At 42.0% G+C, this 20,297-nt stretch overlaps 1 pseudogene; it reads right to left on the bottom strand.

Annotated features, from left to right (window-relative positions):
* LOC124046872 overlaps window positions 1-20,297 on the bottom strand; it is a 69,987-nt pseudogene that overhangs the window by 35,510 nt on the left and 14,180 nt on the right.

Raw genomic sequence — 20,297 nt, forward strand, 5'->3', positions numbered from 1 at the left:
CTGTGGAGGAATTTTGGCCCACTCTTGCTTTAACTCAGTGACATTTGTGAGTTTTCAAGCATGAAGTGCTTGTTTCAAGTCCAGCCACAACATCTCAATTGGGATTAGGTCTGGACTAGGCTATTCCAAAACTTCAAATGTGTTGCTTTTTTAACCATATTCATGTAGACTTGACTGTGCGTTTTGGCTCATTGTCTAGCTGCATGACCCAGCTGCGCCTCAACTTCAACTCACAGACGGATGACCTGACATTCTCCTGTAGAATTCTCTGATACAGAGCAGAATTCATGGTTCCTTCTATTAAGGCAAGTTGTCCAGGTCCTGAGGCAGCAAAGCATCCTCAAACCATCACACTACCACCATCATGCTTGACCGTTGGTTGAAGATCTGATAACATTCCTTATCAAAAACACTGTATTAGAATATATGATAATTATCTGGCCATGTAAATGCCTATTTCAGCCTACATTGATATTACACATTACATAAATTACATAAAAAACAAACAGACACGGAAGCACAGACAGAGGGACAGAAGAGATAGGCAGGCACAATCACCAGATGATGGTGTAAAGTATTGGAGAGTAGTATGGGTTGCACCTCCATCATTCACATTGTCATCATCATTTCACAGACGCCACAGCCACATTGATGCCTAAAAGTACAACGGGAGCTAATGACTGTTTCATCCAATGATGTAGTTGAGTCACTAAAGTAAAAGTCTTGAGTCTCCATGCTCGAGTCCTGGTCCAAGTGCTCAAGTCTGAGTCTCTAGGTCCACATGAACTCAAAATAAAATATATTTACCCAGTCAGATAGTGTAGTGGCGAGAGGAATTTAGTCAATCAATTGTTTGCTCTCCCTTTCCCTTTCTTTTCCACCAAATGTTTGCATATAGGCTACGTTCAGTTGAAAGATGTTCTCGAATGTTGAAGATAGAAATACCATGAATAGAGCCAACGTTATTCCTTAGTCAACATGTCAGAGGAAGGTTTGTTCTACATAGCATATTTCTCTCTGAACGTTCTAAACGTTGCGTCCTGCTGAACGCGCCCCCAGGTTGTTAGCTATAGCTAGCTAACTGAACAAGGTGTAGCCTAAACCAATGGTTAACAGTCCGGTCCGCAAGTAGCTACATTTTAAAATAGCCCGAGATATGCTTCATGAATGTAAAATGCAGCCCACCAATGCATGATAGAAAGAAAAAAAAAGTAGTGCCAGTATTATGGGCCATGTCTTTTGAACTGTAACCTAAGGGCTATTTTCTCTGAATAAAAGAGCGGGAATTGTCTTCTTTGGCCTCAGAACCTATATATGAGATGCAGTGGGAAAAGTGGGAGTGTTGAGCGAGACTACATTTACTGTTGGACATAGGCGGCAGAAAAAGCGCTTAGGCCCAATACTTTTTTTAATGCAGAAAAACCCTTCCCCCTGAAGCTAGAACAGCCAATTCCCTGCCCATCTTCCAAAAACATCTGAAACCCTACCTCTTCAAAGAGTATCCTAAATGAATCCCATGGCAGTTTGCTCTTTAAACCATTTAGTTTGGTCTTTTTGAAAGCCATAGAGGGTGGGGGAGTTATTTGTTCCCCCAGGCATGGAAGACATGAACAAAGGTTGAAATTTAAAGCTGTGAGTGACAGGTCTTATTTCTCCCTCAGGCCATTGCTAACCGGCAGACTCTATATTAATACTGTGTGTGTGTGCTCCTTACACAACATACTTCAATTATTATCTAGTCACTCAACATTTTCTGAGAAGATTTCACATGGAATAGCTTTCTTTCTAATAATTGTTGTATTTTCATTTTTTGTTGAAATGATTATGGCCTAAAAAAGGTTCAAATGCTGAAGATTTTTCAAAATAAATCTAAATCGGATGTAAAATTACGTTTAGCTGCCAAAAGAATAAAACAAAAAAAATCTAATCAGATGCCTTTCGCTGAAGCTCTGTGACCTTGGTTGCGTCCCAAATAGCATCCTATTCCTTATGTAGTGCACTACTTTTGGCCAGGGAACTATGTAGGGAATAGGGAGCCATTTGAGATGTATGAGGCCCAGAGTTGGGAACCAAGTCACTATTATTTGAGTCACAAGGTCCAAGTCTGGAGTCGAGTCTGGAGTCAAGTCCAGGTCGTGCATTCTAAGAGCAAGTCAAGTTGAGTCAAGTCACACGTTTTTTCAAGTAAGGTAAAAAAAATGTATACAGGCAACGACTTGTTCAACAACAAAAAATCTGTCTATTTATGGAGGCTACTAAACAGCCCTTTATTTAGTCTACAACACATTATGTAATAATACATTAACAACCAATTCCAAACAGGCTTCACAAGTACATTTTCACATAGCAAAATACCAGTAGGCCTCTGTTAGTAAGTGTTGCTTGATGCCCCATTGCTGGTGAGCTTGCAACGTAAACAGTTCATATTCTTGATGACCAAATTACTTGATTTTCAGAGCCCACATATTTTATTTTACCTTTATTTAAATAGGCATGAGACAATTTTATTTGATATTAATGTATGATTTGATATTAATTTATGTCAATCATCTCTCCCTACAATTTGACATTTGTGCTGCACCCGATCTCCTATAGCTGTACAGCAAATCAGCAATCTGTTCACTCAGCCGTTTTCAAACATTTTGACCTGCGAAGCCCAAAAAGGATTGGTTCAAAGCTTGCGACCCCTCGTGCACAGGGCGAACACAATCACTCCGCAAATGTAGCGTGTCATTACAGCCATAAACAGTGATTCACTTTCAAAACACAAGATACAGAAATAAACTGCGTTTTACATTTGGAGCTGAAAGTCATTCATGTTAGCAGTCACTATCAACTAGGGCTATTATGTCACTGTCACTTCTCTGGAGGTCAGAGCAAGCAGGATCATAACTGTATGCAGCGGAGGTTGCATGATCTGTCTGTAGCATTTTTCTTACTCTCAAACATCGTCATTCATTCTCCAGAATGTAACATCTTCATCCCGTAACTATTGAAGGTAGTGCGATGTTACAGCGATCTTTAGACATAAAGCCAGAACTGAGGTATATTATAAACCACCCAAACTAGGCCTATCTGAAATTCGAAAATGATCAATGAAATCACCAGCTTGTTGTGGCAAAGATGCGTTCCGTAGAAGATTTATATGGATAATATTCATGTAGGTATGCTATTCTCTTTTTGCCAGGCAGAACTGGAGAATATCAAACAAGCGCTTTCTGGTCACTAATCTGAATATGTGCGTCTGCCTTTGCGCGCCAATGCTGGTGACTGGTCAACAGTTAAGAAGCACAACGTTTTGGTTCTGAAGCACAGATTAGTTTTTGAAACAAGAATTTGGTCCAATGCCGTAGGCTAACGTTAGGTGACTAGATCGAATAAGCAAAAATATACATATAAAATACAAACAGTATGTATGTAGCCTATTAAAATATGTATGGAAAATATATATTATTCCCATTCAGTTTCACACTCAATCCCCCAAAACCTTCTCACTGTGCTAGCTCAGCCAACCTGTGTTGATTGACAGTTTGCTGGTTCAATCAGAGGGCAGAAAGTGTGCATTTCACCAGCCAATCAGTTTTTGTTGCAATTGCGATACTGTCTCTGGCTGCGTGTAGAGCAATCCACGGAGACTCTGTGCCACAAAATGAGTGACAAGGCGTAACAAAACCTGCCCAGATAATTTTAAGTAATCAGTCTCAAGTCAAAGTCGAGTCCTGAGTCTTGCGGCTCGAAGTCCAAGTCATGTCTCAAGATATTTTATTTTCTATCAAGCCGAGTCTCAAGTCATCAATTTTGTGACTCGAGTCAGACTCACATCTCTGATAAGCCCTGGTCAAAAATAGAATAGGGTGCCATTTGGGAAACAGACCTTTTACTGTTAATACAAACCACTGTAAAATGTTCCGTGCGAGATGGAAATATTCTTGGAAACATTTAATGCTTTTCCAACATAAATAAAGTTTGCAGCTGCCCAAAGCTATGAGGAGTGGACATAGGAAGAGGAACATTTTGAAAACACGCTGAGAGAGGGAGTTTTGTGAAATCCAAGCCTATGGCTCAATAAATCTATTTTATTTCTCTAAGTGCACTCAGACAGCTCCTAAGCAAAAGGCCCTCCTTTGACCACTCTGCTTGGCCACATGAGAACGCCCATTGTGCCACTTCTTTTGGTACTGTTTGTCAACCAATTAGGAGCGAAAATATGCCTTATTTACCAAACTAAATGGATATTGGGCTCCATGTTTGGCAGGAACAAACATGAATGGGCCTGGCGTATTTCAGCAGAGAGGGAAACAGAAATCTGTTGTGGAGGCTGTGTGAGCGGAGGGCTTCCACATCCCCCTGGGAGTAGCTAGTAGCTGCACCAGTGTATGGTTCAACTACAGATTTAATAAATCATGCTTTTCAGCCCTCTACTTCTCAGTACACATCCGGGTACATGGACCACAGCGCTGGACGCTTCGTTACACAACATTCCACAACCCCAGAAAATTTGCAGTTACTTTCCTGATTCTCCGTATGTCTCCATCCTGCTGTTGCGGAAGGAGACAGAGGCTGTGTCCCAAATGGCACACTATTCCTTATTAGTGCGCTACATTTGACCAGGCAAAAGTTGTGGCCAAAAGTAGTGCACTAATAGGGAATAGCGTGTCATTTGGGATGCACATATGAGCCTTAGCAGCACTGAGACGGAGCTGAAGGAGACTTTTCCAGTCTGTGTGAGACATCCTGTGAAATGGCCTGTTTCTCTGAGACTAGCAGTCCCCCTAAGAGCTACAAAACTAATGAGAGAGATGAGTCCAAATGGAATAGGCTGCTACTGCACCAATATATTTTACTTAAGATTCCAATTCTTGGAAAGACATCTAAAGAACATACAAAAACACTCATCTTTACATTACATGTATTATACATAAACGTGTCAGGGGCCATTACATGTATTTTATGTACATTTACATTACATTTAAGTCATTTGTATTCATTTATTTAAGTAGGAAAAACCCTTAAAAACATATTTTGCAAGGGCGACCTGATCAATTGAACATGAGTTATGTTGAAAATACATTTCTTTAATAAATGACTATCGCAGAGTGACCCGCCAGACCTTAGTGATGCTTACTGTGATGTTTTGTGACACAGTGGTAACATCATATCTCAATGGGACACTCACCTCCTCAGGACAGAGCTCATGGGTGCAGCTCATGAAGTGGGTACAGAGCAGAGGGGAAGGAGATGGAGTGACGAGACTGGGATGGCAGCTCCAAACACTGCTGGAACATCTTCTCAAACGCACGACTGTAAAAGCTATCAGAAGGGAGAAGGAGAGAGCGAGAGAGCGAGAGAGCGGGAAAGAGGAGAGGGAAAGAGAGAGGAGAGAGGAAAAGAGGAGAAGAGAAAGAGACGGAAAGAGGAAGAGAGAGAGAGAGAGAGAAAAGAGGAGGAGAGAAATAGAACGAGCATGAGCTGCAAATTTCAAACATACATCTGGTACAATCATATTTAAATCTGTCCAACCCTCTCCTCTCCTGTGCTGTGCTGTCTCCACCGAACATAAAGAAAAATAACAAAACCTCTAACAGACAGTTACCATGGGGTTTTAGAGGATGAATGATGGCTATATAGCCTATTAGCTTTTACTATATTTTCCTTGTAAACGACTTTAACTGAATATGGAGGTAGATGTAAATGTAGACTCCAGAGGTAAACCTCCCACTTGCACACTGCACCTTTGATCCAATCTATTTCTATTGAGGTCGTGTCTTCCTGTTTTTACTTTTATACGTACATTTGATGTGTTTTTATTAATATTTTACTTTTTCAATCAAATTGCCCAGCAATGACTCTAAAGGAGATTTGAAGTGGGTCATGTTTACATCTGTATCGGACTCTTTTAAGAACTGTGCGACTCTCTGAATCTTGAACAATTAATGCACCTACAAGATCAAATCCCAGAGCACCTAACAAACCAACGCTATTGGATATTCTTCTAACGAATACCCCTCACAAATACACATGAACTGGGATATTCTGTATTGATGTCAGAGATCACTGTGCAAAGCTTGTATTAGAAATACACAAATGACCCTGTTACATTTGAAAGACATTTTAGACAGTTTGATAAGCAAGCATTTACATGATCTGATTCCCAATGTTGACACTGCCTGGGAATATTTTGATATTTCTGTCCATTAGTGATCAGCATGCCCCTGTGAAGAAATGTAGATTCAGTGGAAGGGACCATCCCTGGTTTTCTGATAACTTAGCAGAATTAAATAGAAACAGAAATGTCTCTTGGGCTCAGGATATACATATAAATCAAATCAAATTTTATTAGTCACATGCGCCGAATACAACAGGTCACCTTATAGTGAAATGCTTACTTATGAGACCCTAAACGACAGTTCATTTTTTTTTAATATGGAGAACAATAAGAGAGAAATGTAACAAGTATTAAAAGAGGAGCAGTAAAATGGCCGTGCAGTCATGAGTGAACAGGGAGTACAGGAGGGGACTGAGCAAGCATTTACATTTAAGTCATTTAGCAGACGCACTTATCCAGAGCGACTTACAAATTGGTGCACCCCTGAGGGGCCCATGTTGAGGATCAGCGTGGCGGATGTGTTGTTACCTACCCCTACCACCTGGGGGCGGCCTGTCAGGAAGTCCAGAATCCAGATGCAGAGGGAGATGTTTAGTCCCAGGGTCCTTAGCTTAGTGATGAGCTTTGAGGGCACTATGGTGTTGAACGCTGAGCTGTTGTCAATGAATAGCATTCTCACATAGGTGTTCCTTTTGTCCAGGTGGGAAAGGGCAGTGTGGAGTGCAATAGAGACTGCATCATCTGTTGGGGCGGTACGCAAATTGGAGTGGGTCTAGGGTTTCCGGGATGATTGTGTTGATGTGAGCCATGACCAGCCTTTCAAAGCACTTCACGGGTACCGACGTGAGTGCTACAGGGCGGTAGTCATTTAGGCAGGTTACCTTCGTGTTCTTGGGCAGAGGCACTATGGTGGTCTGCTTAAAACACGTTGGTATTACAGACCCCGACAGGGAGAGGTTGAAAATGTCAGTGAAGACACTTGCTAGTTGGTCAGCGCATGCTCGCAGTACAAGTCCTGGTAATCGGCCTGGCCTTGCGGCCTTGTGAATGTTGACCTGTCTAAAGGTCTTACTCACATCGGCTAAGGAGAGCGCGATCACACAGTCTTCCGGTACAGCTGGTGCCCTCATGCAGGTGCCCTCATGCAGGTGTCATTTGCCTCGAAGCGAGTATAGATGTAGTTTGGCTCATCCGGTAGGTTCGTGTCACTGGGCAGCTCTCGGCTGTGCTATCCTTTGTAGTCTGTAATGGTTTGCAGGCCCTGTCACATCCGACGAGCGTCAGAGCCGGTGTAGTACGAATCGATCTTAGTTCTGTATTGACACTTTGCCTGTTTGATGGTTTGTCGGGGGGCATAGCAAGATTTATTATAAGCTTCCGGGTTAGAGTCCCGCTCCTTGAAAGCGGCAGCTCTAGACTTTAGCTCAGTGCGGATGTCCCCATAATCCATTGTTTCTAGTTGGGGTATGTACGTACGGTCACTGTGGGGACGACTTCATCGATGCACTTATTGATGAATCCAATGACAGATGTGGTGTACTCCTCAATGCCATCGGAGGAATCCTGGAACATATTCCAGTCTTTGCTAACAAAACAGTCCTGTAGCTTAGCTTCTGCTCTACCTGAGCACTTTTTTAAATCAATCTAGTTACTGGTGCTTCCTGCTTTACTTTTTGCTGTAAGCAGGGATTTGGAAGATAGAATTATGGTCAGATATGCCAAATGGAGATGCCAAATGGATGGAGAGCTTTGTATGCATCCCTGTGTATAGGTGGCCCAGAGTTCTTTTCCCTCTGGTTGCACATTTAACATGTTGATAGAAATTAGGAAAAACTGATTTATGTTTCTCTGCATTAATGTCCCCGGATACTAGGAGCACTGGTAGGTAATGTGGTCTGCAGCTTATCATGAGAAACTCTACCTCAGGCGAGCAATAGTTCGAGACTTTCTTAGATATCGTGCACCAGCTGTTGTTTACAAAAATATAGACCACCGCCACTGGTCTTACCAGACGCCGCTGTTCTATCCTGCCGGTACATCGTATAATCAGCCAGCTGTATGTTGAGATTGTTGTCGTTCAGCCACAACTCCATGAAGCATAAGATGTAAGTCTTTAATGTCCTGTTGGTAGTTTAATCTTCCCAATAACTCATCAATTTTTTGGTCCAAAGATTGCGTGTTGGCGAGCAGAATTGAGGGGAGTGGGGGTTTATCCGATCGCCTCCTACTCCTCAGAAGGCAGCCCGCCCTCCGGCCTCTCTTTCTCCGCCTCCTCTTCACACAGACCACTGGGGTCGGGGCCTGTTCCCGAGGGAGCCATATATCCTCCGCCTTGGGCTCGTCAGACTCGTGAAAGGAGAAAAAGGGTTCTGCTAGTCTGTGGTGAGTAATCGCAGTCCTGATGTCTAGAAGTTATTTTCAGTTATAAGAGACGGTAGCGGCAACATTATGTGCAAAAATAGTTTTTTTTTTAAATGTGAAAAAACGTTCAAACAACGCAGATAAACAAACAAAAAAAACTCTGTTAGGGGCACGTAAAACGTCTGCCATCTGCTCCGGCGCCATTTTACTCAATGCTCCTGTTGACTGGGCCTCCTTCAGAGTGCTAAGAAACAAATGTACAGGATTGATCAGGAAGTTCAAATCAGATTTCTATCTAAATACAGTCACAGAGAACCTTAACAACCCTACCATGTTCTGGAAGCTAATCAAAATCAGTGTCAGGTTCTATTGTATCCTCTGACCTTCCTGACCATTTAATGATGGATTCTAAAGAAGTGAAGGACAAAGACGATATTGTAGTGGTTTTTAACAAGCACTTCATATCTGCTGGTTCAGTTTTTGATAACGGTGGGGCCCAGGTCTCTAATGTAAGTTCTGTTACAGTAAACTATGATATAGGCCCTCATGTGAACCATTAACTTTGAGCCTGTTTCTTATGCCGAGGTCTATAAAGCACTAAAGGCAATAGACACAAAGTCTGCAGGCCCAGACAACCTGTATCCCTACCTCTTTAAGATAGCAGCTGGTATTATTACTGAACCTGTGGCTCACATTTTCAACTTGAGTCTCTTGACCAATTCCATACCCAGCATTTGGAAATCAGCTTATGTCCTCCCACTGCTAAAGGGAGGAGATCCCTTAGATGCTAATAACTATTGTCCTATCTCCAAACTCCCTATCCTGGCCAAAGTCTATGAATCCCTATTGAACTCAGTTAAAAAAAACGTCTTAATTGAAAAGAACATACTGAGCGGGGTTCAGTCTGGCTTTAGATCGAGGCACAGCACCACAACTGCAGCTATGGCAGTGACAAATGCACCTGATAAAAACAATATTGTGCTGCTCTGTTTGTTAATTTATCAAAGACATTTGATTCAGTTGACCATGAATTGTTGCTAGCTAGACTCAGTAACATTGGTCTCAGTAAAGGGGCAGTAAATTGTTTTCTGTCAGAAAGATTGTTTTAGGAACTATGTGAATATACCAACAATCACAAGGCTAGCATTCTTGAGATTAATAGAGGTGTGCCCCAGGGTGCCATTTTAGCTCCTGTATTGTTCTCAATTTTTATTTATGATTTGCGAACTGGGATGCAACCAGCAAAGTTGTATCTATATGCAGATAATAGTCATATATTAATGTGCTCCTTCTCTGGTTCAGGCTGTTGAAGAGCTTCAGACTGCTTTCAGTCACTGCAGGCCTCCCTTTATGGTCTGAAACTGGTCTTGAACGCACAAAAAACTAAATTAATTAACTTTGCCAGAGCTCGCACTCAGCCAAAGAAGGTTAAAATTTGTCACATCTGGTGGCTTATTAATTGAAAAAAAGTGGCATCCTACAAATACCTAGGTATATAGTTGGATGACATGTTTTCCTTTAAAGTTCATATGGATAATCTTGTGAAGAAACTGAAATTGTTTTTTTATTTTAATAGTAAGCCTTGCTTCCTGCTTACGGCTAGAAAGGTTGTCCAGGCCACTTTTCTCTCTGTAAATGATTATGGTGACTTGTATAGGCATGCAGCCTACTCCATCTTACAGAAACTGGACTCTGTTTATAATGCATCCATTGCACTTTATTACAAATGCCAAGTCACTCACCCATTGCACCTTGTAACAAAATGGTGGTTTGGACCTCACTTTATATGTGCAGAAAGCTACATTTGTATGTGTTCGTCTACAAAGCCCTTTTGGATAAACTCCCTCTTTACCTCAGTAGTCTGGTCTCCTTCACCACCAGCAGTTACCATACCCGGTTTGCTAGGTGGTTGCTACTTAAGTCTCCAGGACATTTACAGAATTAGGTAAGACTGCCTTCTCGTCTTGTGTTTTTATGGGAGAATGTTACAGGAGTGTAAATTCTTTTTTCGGCTGGATCATGCTGGTGAATTGTATTGTAAGTTTAAATGTTGTAATGTATTGATTGTTACTGCCTCCATTGAAAAAGATCCTGGTAAAAAAAAACATTTTTTTAAATGGGACATGTAGGTTTTTCTAAATAGGAATCCGAATCCCAAATGTAGACGCCTACCAGAAGATGGAGTCCACATAACCTAATACCTTTCCTGTTTTAAACGGCTGTGTAACTGAACATGCAGGTAAATGTCAACGTAGATCCCTACCAGAATAGGCCCTGCTGTAAACTAGCGTCTTGTCCAGGGGGTGTACTTCTCCATCAAGCTGCCTCACGCTATGGAAGCAGGAGATATGCGCCTGCCCTTTGGGTTGTTCTGGCGCAAACCAGATTTACTTACCAGAATATGGAGAGGTCAGACGTCTCCACCAGCATCTCCACCAGGGAATCCACCATCTTGGTGTGAAATATAATGGTATTCATCATCTTGCCTAGCTCACGGTGGTCTGCGATGCCCAGAGAAGCCTTTGACACACTAGTATAGGCCTGACCAAGAGATAAACAAGGCATTATTGGTATGTCTGACCAGAGGAAAACACAACACGTACCTTCTCATTCAAGAGTTCTTATTTTGACTATTTTCTACATTGTAGAAAAATAGTGAAGACATTATAACTATGAAATAACATATGGAATCATGTAAGTAACCAAAAGTGTTAAACAAAATCAAAATATATTTTATATTTGAGATTCTTCAAAGTAGCAACCCCTTTCATGACAGCTTTGCACACTTGGCATTCTCTCAACCAGCTTCATGAGGAATGCTTTCCCAACAGTCTTGAAGGAGTTCCCACATATGCTGATCACTTTTTGGCTACTTTTTCCTTCACGCTGCAGTGATTGTGGAGACCAGGACATCTGGTGCAGCACTCCACCACTCTCCTTCTTGATCAAATAGCCTTCACACAGCCTGTAGCTTTGTTTTGGGTCAATGTCCTGTTGAAAAACAAATGATAGTCCCACTAAGCGCAAACCAGATGGGATGGCGTATCACTGCAGAATGATGTGGTAGCCATGCTGGTTAAATATGCCTTGAATTATAAATAAATCACAGTGTCACCAGCAAAGCACCCCCACCATCACACCTCCTCCTCCATGCTTCATGGTGGGAACCACACATGGGGAGATCATTCATTCACCTACTCTGCATCACACAAAGACACGGCGGTTGTAACCAAACATTTTGTACTCATCAGACCAAAGGACAGATTTCCACCGGTCTAATGTCCATTGCTTGTGTTTCTTGGCCCATGCAAGTCTCTTCTTCTTATTGGTGTCCTTTAGTAGTGGTTACTTTGCAGCAATTTGACCATGAAGGCCTGATTCACGCAGTCTCCTATGAACAGTTACATTTAACATTTACATTCAAGTCATTTAGCAGTTGATGTTGAGATGGGTTTGTTACTTGAACTCTGTGAAGCATTTATTTGGGTTGCAATCTGAGGTGCAGCTAACTCTAATGAACATATCCTCTGCAGCAGAGGTAACTGTGGGTCTTCCTTTCCTGTGGCGGTCCTCATGAGAGACAGTTTCATAATAGCGCATGATGGTTTTTGCGACTGCACTTGAAAAAACTTTCAAAGTTCTTGAAATGTTCTGTATTCTGTTTCTCTTTGCTTATCAGAGCTGTTCTTGCCATTATATGGACTTTGTATTTTACCAAATAGGGCTATCTTCTGTATACCACCTCTACCTTGTCACAACACAACTGATTGGCTCAAACACATTAAGGTAAGAAATTCCACAAATGAACAAGGCATACCTGTTAATTGAAATGCATTCCAGGTGACTACCTCATGAAGAGGATTGAGAGAACACCAAGAGTGTGCAAAGCTGTCATTAAGGCAAACAGTGGCTACTTTGAAGAATTTCCATTTGTTTAACACTTTTTTGGTTACTATATGATTCCATATGTGTTATTTCATAGTTTTGATGTCTTCACTATTACTAAATAGTAAAAATAAAGAAAAAACCTTTAATGAGTAGGTGTCCACACTTTTGACTGGTACTTGTATGTAATGTTGTCTACAGCTGAAGCGGCTTTATATCTATTTTATTTGTCAAATATATCAAATCAACAGATTTTTGGTATCATGCAGTTTGAAATCTTTTAAAGAATCATTTTCCTGTTAGTAGCGTTCCTTTGCCACTTTCCCAAAAACTCCCTATTTCCTAGGAATTAAAGAAAAAGCTGATTCCATTTGAATTTGGAAGTCAGTGGGAGTCTGGAAGGAAAAGTGTGGTTGGATGAGTTACCATATCATTAACATCTAAGGAAAGATTTCTGGGAAGACGTCCGTGTTAACTTGATACCGCTGATACTGACAATAGCCAAATAACACAATTTCCTCCCAAAGCATATGGTATCAAACCAAGACTGTATGCAAAACAGATTCTCTCTGGTGTCTTTGCAGAGTTCAAGACAATGCTTTCTTTGAACGTCGAGATCGTCAGAAGGAAAATGGCTACAGTTCTGTCACTGTGTCCCAAATGACACCCTTCTCACATAGTGCACTACTTTTGACCAGAGCCCTATGGCGCAATATGTAGGGAATAGGGTGTAATTTGGGCAACACAACAAGAGCAGTGAAACATCTGCGTTACCAGGGTACAACTAGGCCTTAGAGAATCAATCTGAGAGTCCAAAAATAAAAGCACATACTTTTTGGAAAGAAGTCATCGTGAGCTACAAAAGTGTGAGAAAATGCAGCAAAAGTGTTGACTCGAACATGTTCCACTGGGTCTCAACATCTCTAAATGTCTGCCAACTTAAAGAACATTCAATGCCAACCTGGTACCACAGCCACAAAAACATTTAGCAGGTGCTAAACTCACACAAACGTTGTTCAAACGGCCGTGCAAGGATTATATATTGAAAAATTAGGCAAGGGGACAGCCTAAAGATGATTGGAATTCAAGGCCTATTTCGAAACGTTAAAGTGCTGTTGCATGATGTTCATGGTGCCATTGTCAGAACCACATTAGAAAACAGCACTGTGGAGAAGAGACATGACAAGAGAAAAACAGAGAAAGAGAGAAAGAAAGAGGGTTAGGGTTTCTCTTCCCTCAATCCAGTCCAACTGTGGCTCAACCAACATCTGCTCCTTGGAGTTAGATCATGACACGATGCAAGACTCAGTTTAGATTACAATCACTAACATGACCTTACTGTGGTAATGGCAGCTTGTGTTTCTCATCCAACATGTTCACTTAATGGATCAGACAAACAACAAGAGTTCCCTAAATAAAACAGAGATTTAAAGAAAATAAAGAAAAGTACTTGATAGATAGAAAGAACATCGATATGGCTTATGACAAGGCCTGTGTGCTGTAACCGCTCACATGGCTTGTGGGTTGTGGTTGACAAGCAGCTCGGAGGAGAAGAGAGCACATGTGGTAGAACCTTTAGAAGCAGTGTTCTTGATGCTTGTGGAAGAGACAGGTTTAGATTCTGATCCAAACATGAAGCTTTCAGGACCATCTTGATAAACTAGGATTATTCGCTGACACATTCTTATTTACAACAATCTATTTTTAGGGATTACAGTGACACCTAAATATGTAGGTATAGGCATATACTGTGAATACAGTATAGCTGTTCATACATTTGTCAGCTGTTCTTATACATAATGTTTAAAATACTTTCTGAATTTGCTTTAACCCTGGCAAACACTAAACGCAAAAACACACAGTGAATAAACCAACATCCTGCTTCTTGTAATCTGAGCAGTTCTGTTTTTGCTATCATAGTGTTAAGAGGCTGGCTGTGAAGGGTGTAGCGCAGTCAGTAGAAAAACCATGAGACTTGAGAAAATAGTTGTTCAGCTGTGTTGGGAAAACAGTCCCCATTCCACGCATGGAAGCTTTTCTCTTTTCCCCTTGCCTGCTGACTAAACTGAGAAACCTTTCCGAGTTGAAGAATTTCTTGCCGAGGCCCTGAGCTAAGATCAAACATCTCAGAGGGAGTTGAGTGGGACCGTACGTCACAAATGCACTCAATTCCCTATGTAGTGCACTACTTTTGACTAGGGCCTAAAGACCTAACGCGTAAGACCCTGGTCAAAAGTAATGTGAACAGGGCGCCATTTGGGACGCACACTGAAAAATCCATCTGAGTTGAGGGCTGGGCGAATCGGAAGGCAGCGAAAGGGCGAGCCGACCAACGGGTCAGGGAGTGATGTGGGTCCCTGACAGCAGGGATGGTTGTGTTGATCTCAGCAGAGTACTGAGGAGTCAAGCGTGATTGAGAGAGAGAAAGAAAGCGAGAGAGCGAGAGAGCTCAACTCAACCACACTTGAAAATAATATGCCATCTCTCTTTTCTGGGGTGAGTTGCGATTTATTTGGGACAGGATAAAAGACGTGCAACGATTCTTAAACAAACACTGTTTCAAAGAAGAATATTTATTGTCATTCATTCCAAATTCATTTTTAAGAAATGGTCAGGGAATGGGGCCCAGAATCTATCTTCCAATAAAGTTATTTTCCCTGAGAACATGGACATTTATTTTATCACCACTTCAAATAACATGTACATCATGCACATGAATAAAAAGTTGGAAAAGAAAACAGATGTGCTTCTACACCTGCATTGCTTGCTGTTTGGGGTTTTAGGCTGGTTTTCTGTACAGCACTTTGAGATATCAGCTGATGTACGAAGGGCTATATAAATAAATTTGATTTGATGATGTATAGACATTTGTCCTCCTCACAGTATCTCAGGCCATATTATCTATTACTAGTCTGTTAAATGAATGTGCAGTTGGGCTTCTCACACATGTACAAAGAACATCGCTCTGGGCCTGTATTCACAAAGTGTCTTAGAGTAGGAGTGTGGATCTAGGAACAGGTCCCCCCCTCTTATTCATTACGATCTAAAATACCAAACTGTCCTATATCAGTTATATATTGCCCCCCCCCCCCCACACACACTGGCTTACAGACAGGAAAGTAAGACAGGAGTAGGGTAACTGGAGTAGTGTAGCATGCTAAACACTGGTCTCTCATTACTGGCTAATTATGAGTGCTAATTACGACACAAACACAGAGCACAGTGGCCTCTCAGCATGATCTGGGTTCAAATCATATTCAAAATCTTTCAAAATACTTTAGGCCTTTGCTCTAGCCTGCCTGGAGTGCCAGATGGGCTGAGTTTGACACTTTTGAGACTATTATAGTTGTTCCATTGCACCAAGCAAGCTCAATTGAGCAGACAAAGTATTGTGAAAGGATTTCAAACACTATTTGAACCCACGTCTGTCTCCCAGCTCCAGCCGCAAAGCTGGTCTCATTTTCCTGATGGCTTCTTACCTGCAATCTGAACCAGTCCAGCCTCATGCCCCTGAAATCAAACACGTCCCCGTCTTCCACTGTAACACCGACAGAGACAATTCACTCAGATATGGGATCAACATGACACTGGAAGGAAGGAGGACAGAGTAGGGGAGATGTGGGGAGCGGCGCGGGCTCCTACTCTGCTCGCCATCTGTCCTCCCTCCTTTCATCTGTCCTTCACTCTTCACGCTTTTAGTGCTCAAGACTAACATGGCTAGATAAAAAACAACTAAGCATGATGAAGTAGACATTTCCTAACCTGGACTATTTACTGTACAGCAACAGGATGGATTGAACTGTGTTATCAACAACAGTCTCAATGAGAAACTGTTTATTGTTGATGATATTTATGTAATATGAGTGGCAGGCCGTGTTAGGTTGAATACCTTGTTTGACGCCGAGGGAGGTCATGGTGTTGACGAAGGAGGACATTATAATGGACTCATCCTCAGGACAGACGGACAGATTCTAGAGGAGAGGAAAATGAGGAGAGGACAGGGCCTCAGTTAGACACGGTTTAAAGTTGGAATTCACACCGCATATCAGAGAGCAAGACATGTCCAAGCAAAAAAAATAATTAAAAAAATACTTGATCTCCATCTAGTGGTCAGCTCTGTTGTTTTCCTTCAAAATAGAAACCTGCATACAACATAGTACAGTACACTGGGTCATCAGTCATACCCTAGATCATAAATACTAAGATATTATGAAACCAAGGGGAGAACATTGACAATGAGTTTCTCTGAAATGGCATCCTAATCCCTACATAGTAAACTACTTTTGACCTGGGCCCCATGGACCATGGTCATATGTAGTGAAATATATACAGTGCATTCGGAAATAATTCAGACCCTTCACATTTTGATACGTTACAGCCTTATTCTAAAATGGATTAAATTTAAATCCTCAATCTACACACAATAGCCCATAACGACAAAGTGACATAGGTTAAGACATTTTTGCAAATGTATTAAAAATAAAAAACTGAAATTATTCAGGCCCTTTGCTATGAGACTTTAAATTTAGCTCAGGTGTGTCCTGTTTCTATTGACCATACATAAGATGTTTCTACAACTTGATTGGAGTCCACCTTTGGTAAATTCAAATGATTGGACATTATTTAGAAAGGCAGCATTGAAGGTCCCCCAAAAAACATTGGCCTCCATCATTCTTAAATGTAAATAGTTTGGAACCACCAAGACTCTTCCTAGAGCTGGCTGCCCGGCCAAACTGAGCAATCAGGGGAGAAGGGCATTGGCCAAGGAGGTGACCAAAAACCCGATGGTCACTCTGGCAGAGCTCCAGAGTTGCTCTGTGGAGATGGGAGAAACTTCCAGAAGGACAACCATCTATGTAGCACTCCACCAATCAGGCCTTTATGGTAGAGTGGCCAGATGGAAGCCACTTCTCCAAATTGGCTGTCATGTGCCTTTTACTGAGTTTGCAAAAAGGTACCTAAAGGATTCTCAGACCATGAGAAACAAGATTATCTAGCCTGAAATCAAACCTGGCATCATCCTCACGGTGAAGCATGGAGGTAGCAGCATCATGCTGTTGGGGATGTTTTTCAGCGACAGGGACCGGGAAACTAGCCAGGATCGAGGGAAAGATGAACGGAGCAAAGTACAGAGCAATCCTTGATGAAAACCTGCTCCAGAGTGCTCAGGACCTCAGACCGGGGGCGAAGGTTCCCCTTCCAACAAGACAACGACCCTAAGCCAAGACAAAGCAGGAGTAGCTTTGGAACATCTCTGAATATCCTTGAGTGGCCCAGCCAGAGCCCCGAATTGAACCCGATCGAGCATCTTTGGAGAGACCTGAAAATAGCTGTGCAGCGACACTCCCCATCCAACCTGACAGAGAAGATCTGCAGAGAAGAATGGTAGAAACTCCACAAATACAGATGTCAAGCTTGTAGCGTCATACCTAAAAAGACACGGGGCTGTAATCACTACCAACAATCCTTCAACAAAATACTGAGTAAAGGGTCCGAATACTTAAGTAAATGTGATATTTAAATAAAAAAGATTTATGCCTTGTCATAATGTGTGTGGTATTGTGTGTAGATTGATGATGAAAAAAACAATTTAATACATACTAGAATAAATCTAACGTACCATTTGAGAGGGAGCCCATGAGAGCTTCAGCTAGCAGTCTTACCTGTACTAGCTCGTTGAGCACCACGGCATCGAAGCCAGACAGGTACTGGACATAGTACCTCTGCATGACAGGACCATACTTCCTCACATGAGCCCTCAGCTCCTCCATGTAGAAGATCAGCTCTGCAATGTGCCTGAGGACATAGAAAAGCAAAAATTATCTAAAATTATACAAAACATAAACGCAAGATGTAAATTGTTGGTCCCATGTTTGATTAGCTGAAATAAAAGATCCCAGAAACTTTCCATATACACAAATCTTATTTCTCTTAAATTTTGTGCACAAATGTCTTTACATCCCTTTTCGTGAGCATTTCTCCTTTGCCAAAATAATCCATCCACCTGACATGTGTGGCATATTAAGAAGCTGATTAAACAGCATGATCATTACCCAGGTGCACCTTGTGCTGGGGACTATAAAAGGCCACTGTAAAATGTGCAGTTTTGTCATAGAACAATGCCACAGATGTCTCAAGTTGAGAGAGAGTGCAATTGGCATGTTGACTGCACGAATGTCCACCAGAGCCGTTGCCAGAGAATTTAATGTTAATTTCTCAAATATTGTTTTAGAGAATTTGGCAGTACTTCCAACCGGCCTCACAACCGCAGACCACGTGTAACCACGCCAGCCCAGGAACCTCCACATACGGCTTCTTCACCCGAGGGATCATCTGAGACCAGCCAACTGGACAGCTGATGAAACTGAGGAGTATTTCTGTCTGTAATAAAGCCCTTTTGTGGGGAAAAACTCATTCTCATTGGCTGGGCCTGGCTCCCCAGCGGGTGGGGGGCTATGTCCTGCCAGGCCCCACCCATGGCTGCACCCCTGCCCAGTCATGTGAAATCCATAGATTAGGGCCTAATGAATTTATTTCAATTGACTGATTTCCTTATATGAACTGTAACTCAGTAAAATAACTGAAATTGTTGCATATTGCATATTATTTTCATTTAGTATAAGAGAACAGAAGACCTAAACTTCATTCGTATGCTCAATACTCCTACACACCACGGCTTTCCTTAAAGGGTAATTTTATTCAAAAATCTTTGAGACATAGCACTTTTAGCCTCCTGATGGCAGTCAAGCAAGAGAAAAACATGTCACGAAGATGCATTTTCACACAGGGCCACTACATGCCATAGTTACAAGTTGAGTAAGTAGGATGTCTTACTTGTCAATAAAATCATCTGTGCTCTTCTTCTGGATGTTGTCTGCATGTCGTAGCAGCCAAATGATCTCATCCCGAGCGAACGACAGAGCCATGAATACAAACAGGGCCTAGGCAGAGGACAGGAGTCAGGTTTTATAGTTAATATCACCCATCAATTAGACACGACAGCCCACTTAGAGTGTAAGGACTACTGGATCTAAACAGGTCATTCAGGATTTGAATCCCAATCCTCTGACCCCTTTAAAGTTAGTCCAACTAGCATTATCATGTCAACACAACTAGAGTGCTTATACTATAGTGCTCGTTCAACTAGCAGTATCATGTTAACACAACTAGAGTGCCTATAGTGTCAGTCCAACTAGCATTATCATGTCAACACAACTAGTGCCTATACTAGTGTTCGTTCAACAAGCAGTATCATGTGAACACAACAATAGTGCCTATACTAGTGTTCGTTCAACAAGCAGTATCAAGTGAACACAACTAGTGCCTATAGTGTCAGTCCAACAAGCATTATCATGTTAACACGAGTGTATAGTGTTAGTCCAACACAGGAGGTGGCGGCACCTTAATTGGAGAGGACGGGCTTGTGGTATTGGCTGGAGCGGAGTGATATCAAATACATCTAACACATGGTTTCCAAGTGTTAGATGGCATTCCATCTACTCAGTTCCAGACATTATTATGAGCCGTCCTCCCCTCAGCAGCCTCCACTGTAGTCCAACTAGCATTATCATGTTAACACAACTAGAGTGCCTATAGTGTTAGTCCAACAAGAGAGCAGTAGCGCAGGTGCAGAGCTGTGGTTGAGCGGCAACACTCCCGGCAAAAGCCACATATACAAATCTCCCTAACTGAGACTGGGGTTCAATCCCTGTGTCCACCCTTCCCACTGTTTCTCCCACCTCCACCCCCTTCTGATTTCAAAACCGTCTAAATGGTGCCGTGATGAAAGAGCAGTGGTGCAGTACCTTTGGGCCCAGTAATCCTGGCTGGTCAGATAGGACTGTGGCCAGCTCCTTCAGGGCAGATCTCAAGAACTTGCGTCTTTCTCTGTGCATCAAGCCTCTGTAACAAAACAAACAATCACATTCTGAGAGGATAGTGTGGC

Source organism: Oncorhynchus gorbuscha, linkage group LG01, assembly GCF_021184085.1.
Source record: "Oncorhynchus gorbuscha isolate QuinsamMale2020 ecotype Even-year linkage group LG01, OgorEven_v1.0, whole genome shotgun sequence".
NCBI classification, from domain to species: Eukaryota; Metazoa; Chordata; class Actinopteri; order Salmoniformes; family Salmonidae; genus Oncorhynchus; species Oncorhynchus gorbuscha.